General features: G+C 52.7%; 1 protein-coding gene across 1 annotated transcript in view; it reads right to left on the minus strand.

Moving 5' to 3' along the window:
- The window catches only part of LOC133375189 (ETS translocation variant 3-like protein), a 25,330-nt gene extending 20,171 nt beyond the window's left edge, over window positions 1-5,159 (minus strand). Inside the window, exons 1-3 of the mRNA XM_061606766.1 lie at window positions 4,392-5,159; window positions 3,396-3,520; window positions 1,533-1,663 (exon numbers count right to left, since the gene is read on the minus strand). The gene's annotated coding sequence lies outside the window, so the exon portion shown is untranslated. The remainder of the gene's footprint in view (window positions 1-1,532; window positions 1,664-3,395; window positions 3,521-4,391) is intronic.
- Between the last annotated feature and the right edge of the window lie 841 nt (window positions 5,160-6,000).

Here is a 6,000-nt window from a genome sequence, read left to right on the forward strand (position 1 = left end):
CCCCCGAACTATGGAACAGTCTCCCTGAGGAAGTACGCCTGGCGCCGACTCTGCTCTCCTTCCGGCGCCAGGTCAAAACCTTCCTATTCTCTGAAGCATTTTAAGTTACATTGATCTAATTTTAAAAATGTTTATTGTATTGTTGATTGTATTTTAATATTATTTTGTTATTCATTGTATTTTTATACTATTTTATGTTCACCGCCCAGAGAGCTATCGCTAGTCGGGCGGTATATAAATTTAATAAATAAATAAATAAATAAATAAATAAAAATGTTTCAGGCAACCTTTAGGCCCAGAGAGAGCGACTGAGGTGGGAACACCCATGCACACAGTAGTTTTATTCTGGTCCTATAATTCTGTCATTGCAGAAGAGGCAGTGAATCCTGGGGGTGTGGCACGACTACCAGCAAGGGACGCTGCACTTCTGAACCGGCCACAACACTCCTGCCGTGTGTGCGTGCGTGCGTGAGAGACAGACAGAGAGAGAGAGAGGCTGTGGCTCAGTGGCAGAACATCTGCTTTGCACGCAGAAGGTCACAGGTTCAATCCCAAGGGCATTTCTGGCTGAAAAGGGAAGTTGGGTTGCAGGTAATGGAAGGGACCTTTCCCTGTGCAAGAGATTTTTCCCCTCCCTCTTTCATAATACTATAATAATCCAACGGGAATAAGTTAATGTTGGAAGAATCTGGACAGACAAAAGGAAGGACTTCTTCACAGAGCAGCACAGACTCACACTGGGGAATTTGCTCCCGCAAGAGGTAGGAGTGGCCACTTGGCTTTAAAGGAGGACTAGACAAATTCATGGAGGACAAGGCCACCAGTGGCTGAGGGCCACATACAACCTCCACTGTCGGAGGCAGTAGGACTCGGAATAATACTAGCTGCAGAGAATCACAAGTGGGGAGTGCTGCTATTGCACTCAGGTCCTGCTCGTGGGCTTCCCATAGAGGTGGGGGGGGGACCATTGGCCCTCCAGGTGTTGCCGAACTACAACTCCCATTATCCCTGGCACTGGCCATGCTTAATGGGGCCTGTGGAAGCTGTAGTTCAGCAACATCTGGAGGGCCAAAGAGGGCCTCCAAAAGCTAAAAACGTCCCTCCAGTCAGTCATATGTAGGAAAACAGGGGAACTTTGGTAGGTACCAGGAAAGAAATTCCCAGTAAATCCCATGGGGGGGGGAATAGCTCCCAAAAAGCTTTGTGTACGTTCTAAACCATCCTGCACCCCACCCCCTGCCCCATCTCTCAGCCACTTGGCGCTGAAGAAGTTCCCAGCCTTGAGGGACTACGCCGCCTGCTTCAGCTCTTGGAATCAATATGTCATTTCTCGTTCCTTAATTTCCCCGCCAGTTGCTGAGCGAGATCCCAAATTAAAACAATAATAAGATAAGGTTGGGGAGGGAAACAGAACAAACAAAAGCGGACCTGGGGGGGAGAAGAGAGAGAAATGTTTTGCAGAGGGGCCTCTCACAGCCCCCCAATGCCGAGTGGAGAAAGTTGTGTTGACAGATGCCTATTAGGAAAATCACCTGCTCTGTTGAAAAGCTTGGGCGCCCTCCCTGCGAAGGAGGCGGATGTAGTGGAGGGCGGGAGGCATGTGGGGGAGCCGGCTCCCCTCTAGCTGCTAAACATCAACCGCCTGGGGCATCCTTACGTCTCCCTGAAAGGCAGCAATGGGGGCAATCGTTAGGAGGTTAAAACTGGACATTAATCCCCAGCCCATAACCTCCCCTGCCCCTCCAACCTCACACCTCCCCGTATCAGCTTTGCTGCCCTATGCCAGGGACCAAAACCTCCGGGTGCCACCTGCACACCCTCCCTTCAAGCCCTCTCCTCTTGCTCCCTGAAAAACTTTTGGCCTCACAGTCCAGACCTCATTCACGGCCAAAGCACCCCCACGGTACCCTCACTCACACGCCTCCACAATGCCCGGCTCCTGAGGAAGGAAGAGACTCGCCAGCAACACCACCAGCGTGGGCAACCCAAGGCAGCCTCCCAGGCCGTCCACGCAAGCAGAGATCTCCACACAGGGGTCAGGCAAGAGACCAGGTCATCTGCAGGCCAAGGGCAGGGCACGGCATGGGCGGCTCTACCAGGTCTAAGGCGCTCCGTGGTCCGGTCCGGAGTCAGCAGGAGGCCAGCTCAGGGGCCAGGTCCAGGGCTGGCCCACAGGCGTCGTCCCAGCCGCTCTTCCAGGCTGGCACTGGGGGTTTGAGCTGCGAGCTGCTGGAACCACATCCCAACCTCAGCTGGCTCCCATCAACCACCTCCAGCCAGACCTTTACTCCCAAGGAGACCTTTCCTCCTCTGGCGTTTGAGGCGCCGCCTGTCGCTTGGGCTTGGGACCCATCCAGCCTCAATGTCAGAGGCCGAACTCGCCCTGGGTGCAGAGAGGCGGCCCTCCCTTGCCCTCAGATGCAAGCGTGGCCCGGGGCTGGGGGTAAGGCTGGGGCCTCCTGCGCTTCCTCTGAGGAGGACTCCCCTGGCTGGGGCCGGACACCCATTCGCTGGCTGCCTCCCCAGGTTGCTGACGTATCGGCTCCCTCAAAACAAGGGTTGGCCTTCCTCATCCTGCTGCCGTCCAGTCGTGGCTCAGCTGCAACTCCCATCACCACCCCTGACCGTTGGCCATGCCGGCTGGAGGGGGCAGGCGATGGGTGCTGGGGGGCCCTGCCTGCTCCCCCATCCCAGGCCCTAACTCCTACACCGTGCTATTGTCATGCCGAATACACTGAGGTTCTCTGAGAAATCTGCCGTACAGATGCCAGTCTGGAGTCTCCTCATTACATGCCTGATGAACTGGGGGTTGCAACAGCCCCTGATGTTAATTAGATTTATAGTATTCTCATCCAGAATATAGAGGCAGTGTGGTGTAGTGGTGAGAGTGTGGGCCTGGGAGACCTGGGTTCGAATCCCCACTCAGCCATAAAACCTGCTGTGTGGCCTTGGGCCAGTCACCGTCTCTCAGCCTGACCTATCTCAGTGTGTTGTTGTGAGGGTTAAATGTAGAGGGAGGAGAGCCACGTCTGGCACCTTGAGCTCCTTGGAGGAAAGGTGGGATATCAATGCAATCAATCAATCAATCCACATTTCAAAGGGATTTAAAAAAAGAAAGGCGAGACTCCCATGCAAATATCACAACCTAAGTTCATATTCTGTTATTCCTCAGTTAATAGCTGTTATATTTGCTGGTTTGCTAGTTATTAAGATATTTTTCAGAGTAGACCCATCAAAGCCAACAGACACGACTAATTTAGGTTCACCCATTTTAACGTCTGCTCTGAGTAGGACTTAGCTGAGCACAGCCCTTCATGATTTATTTTTGTTTTTACCAACACTGGATGTGTAAAAGAAAACCCCTCACACCGTTTGACAGCCTGTGCCATGCCTACCCCTCAATGCAGCCTTTGCCAGATGTTTCGGAAGACGTGGCCAGCCAAAGACGCTTGGAGGGCCCCAAGCTGCCTCACCTGGACCCCCTCACAGGAACTCAGCCTCCAGACGACAAGGCAGTAACCTGGTTTGGGGGTGCAAGACGGGAGGCACTGAATGGAAAGACATCCTCCCCACCCACCCCAAAACCAGGCCCTGGAAACAAGGGGGGGGGAGGAATTAGGAAAATAAACCTCCAAGGGGGCCGAAGGAAGAGCTGAAATAACGGCCTGGGGGGCCGGCCTGGGGTGAAGGAGGCCTCGTTCTGGCCACAGAATCCCCTTCACGTCCCATTAGCAGCAATGACAGGTGACAGGCCCCGGTCATACCAATCCTGCCAAGCAGACTCTGCGTAATAAGCGCATTCCACTCACACTGCCAGCCCCCCGTCCAGCCCCACACCGGCTCTGCCTCTCTGTCAGCAGAAGCGGCCCCCACCCCCACGCCAAGGGCCAGATGTGCTCCCCTGGGGAGGGGCACCCTCCGCACCTCTGCCATCCCACCACTTCGCCCACTGTGCCTTGCCAAGGCAGAGGCAGGTTGCCCTGCGCCACCAGCCAGGTGAGCTTTGGGAAGGAAGAGGCCGCGGAGATCCTGCCCGCTGCCTCAGAGCCGGCAAGCAACCGCTGCTCCTTCTGTGCCACCCTCCTGAGCTGCCCAAAGTGGCCACCTCCTCCTCCGTCCTGTCTCCCCTCGATGATCCTCTGGCCTGGGACCCCCGGCCTGTGGCTTGCTGCCTCCAAAACCCTTCCCAAAACTCTATGGCAGGATTGGGGCCACCCGTGGACCTCCGGGTGTTGACCTGGACTCTTACCACCCCTCCTCCTCCTCTGCCCTGTGACCATTGGCCACGCTGGCTGCTGGGAGGGGGAGTCCAACAGCGGGAGCAGCGTCTGGAGGGCCGCAGATGTTCCCCGTCCCTTGTTCTATTGTAACCACGAAAGCGAAATAAATACATTTTCTTCCCCAATGTCTCTGTAGTTCTGCTTTCTCGCCCGTGTTATCTTTTGCGCTGCGTGCTCTTTGGGGCAGGGAACCACTCCTTCGCACTTGTGCAAAACGCACCACACACATTGGCACGGCCGTCGCTCAGGAAGAGACACCTTCTCCCAAAACACAAAGAAGAATCGTTTAAAGCAGCTTAGAGGCTCCGAGAAACAATGGCCTCCTCCTGCATGCAGCCAGAAACTAACTCCCATGCATCGTTTGGGTCCCACAGTGTTTGGCACTCGTAACATCCCCTGCCCAGGCGACACACTTCTATCATGATTATACAGCCACGAGAGCGGCAGAATACTACTGTGGCCAGCGTGGATTTTTCACATTCCGCAATGTTAAATTGAAAATACCCCCCATGCCCTTCTGAGGCTTCCCATAAGCTCATTTCAAAACAAAACCTTACAAAACTTATAGTCCTGAACTCAGAAACGCTTGCTTAACAACCCTCTCAATTTTCATGGCGATACACAAAACAGTCACAGAGAATAGTGAGCTCAAAGTCTAAAGAGAGGGGGAAACCAGATGCCTTTTGGATTTTTTTTCTCTGAGTTCTCATAATCTGTTAAAATTCACTAAAAATCAGTCATGTTCACAGATTACCTGTAATTCTGTTACTGACGTTGCCCCATACTCTGACCTTCATCTTCTGCAGTTTAAAGGTTTAAAAAATGCCTGGCTGATTTTTAATTAATTTAAGAAATGTTGGCTGGCACCCTATGGTAGTGTCGGGCATGCTCAGTAAGAACCAACTGCCGGTGTCCTAAAAGCCAGACTCAGCTGCTGGGCTGGGCTAATCGGGGCCACACCCACACCTGACCTTTGTTTCTCTTGAGACAGTCAGGGCTTCCCCCAAAGAATCCTGGGAAGTGTAGTTTGTGAAGGGGGCTGAGAGGAGATTCCTGTGCCACTGACAGAGCTCCAGTGGCCAGGCTGGTTTAACAGCCAGCCACCCTGATTGAAGGTCTGTGAGGGGAACAGGGCATCTCCTAGCAACTCTCAGCACTCTCTGAGATACGAGGAGGTCAGGTCTTCTGCTCCCCTGGTGCATTCACTATAGCTGCCCAATTTCCCTGCTTTTTAAAGTTTGATAGAAATATCTGTGGGCTATAGTTACATTCTTAAACCAAAAGGGTTTTTTGCCTATTAGTGAATTTATTAATTAAATTGCCAGTTGCTTGTAACACAAAAAGGTCTCCCAGCAATTTACAACGTACTTAAAAAACATAAGCATGAGTAAAAAGGCATTATAATGTATGCACATGCATTCACACATAAGCACGTACAAAGCAACCTCCTCTAACACATAGCAGCAGAAAGCTTTGGCAGCACCCTAATGGCAAACCACATCATTCTGCAGGGTGACAAGGGAAAGGGCCTTCTCGGTGGTGGCCCCCTGTCTGCACAACGCTCTCCCCAGAGAAGTTGCCTGGTTTCTTTGCTGACATCTTTTCAGTGCCTGTAAAGGCTGCACTTTGGCCCCAGACTTTTGACAGAGATCAACGTTGTTTTGTTCTTAGGGTGCTGCCAAAGCTCCCTATGGCTCTTACGGAGGGTTCTTTTAAGTTC

The sequence above is a fragment of the Rhineura floridana genome, chromosome 22 (assembly GCF_030035675.1).
Source record: "Rhineura floridana isolate rRhiFlo1 chromosome 22, rRhiFlo1.hap2, whole genome shotgun sequence".
Classification (NCBI taxonomy): Eukaryota; Metazoa; Chordata; class Lepidosauria; order Squamata; family Rhineuridae; genus Rhineura; species Rhineura floridana.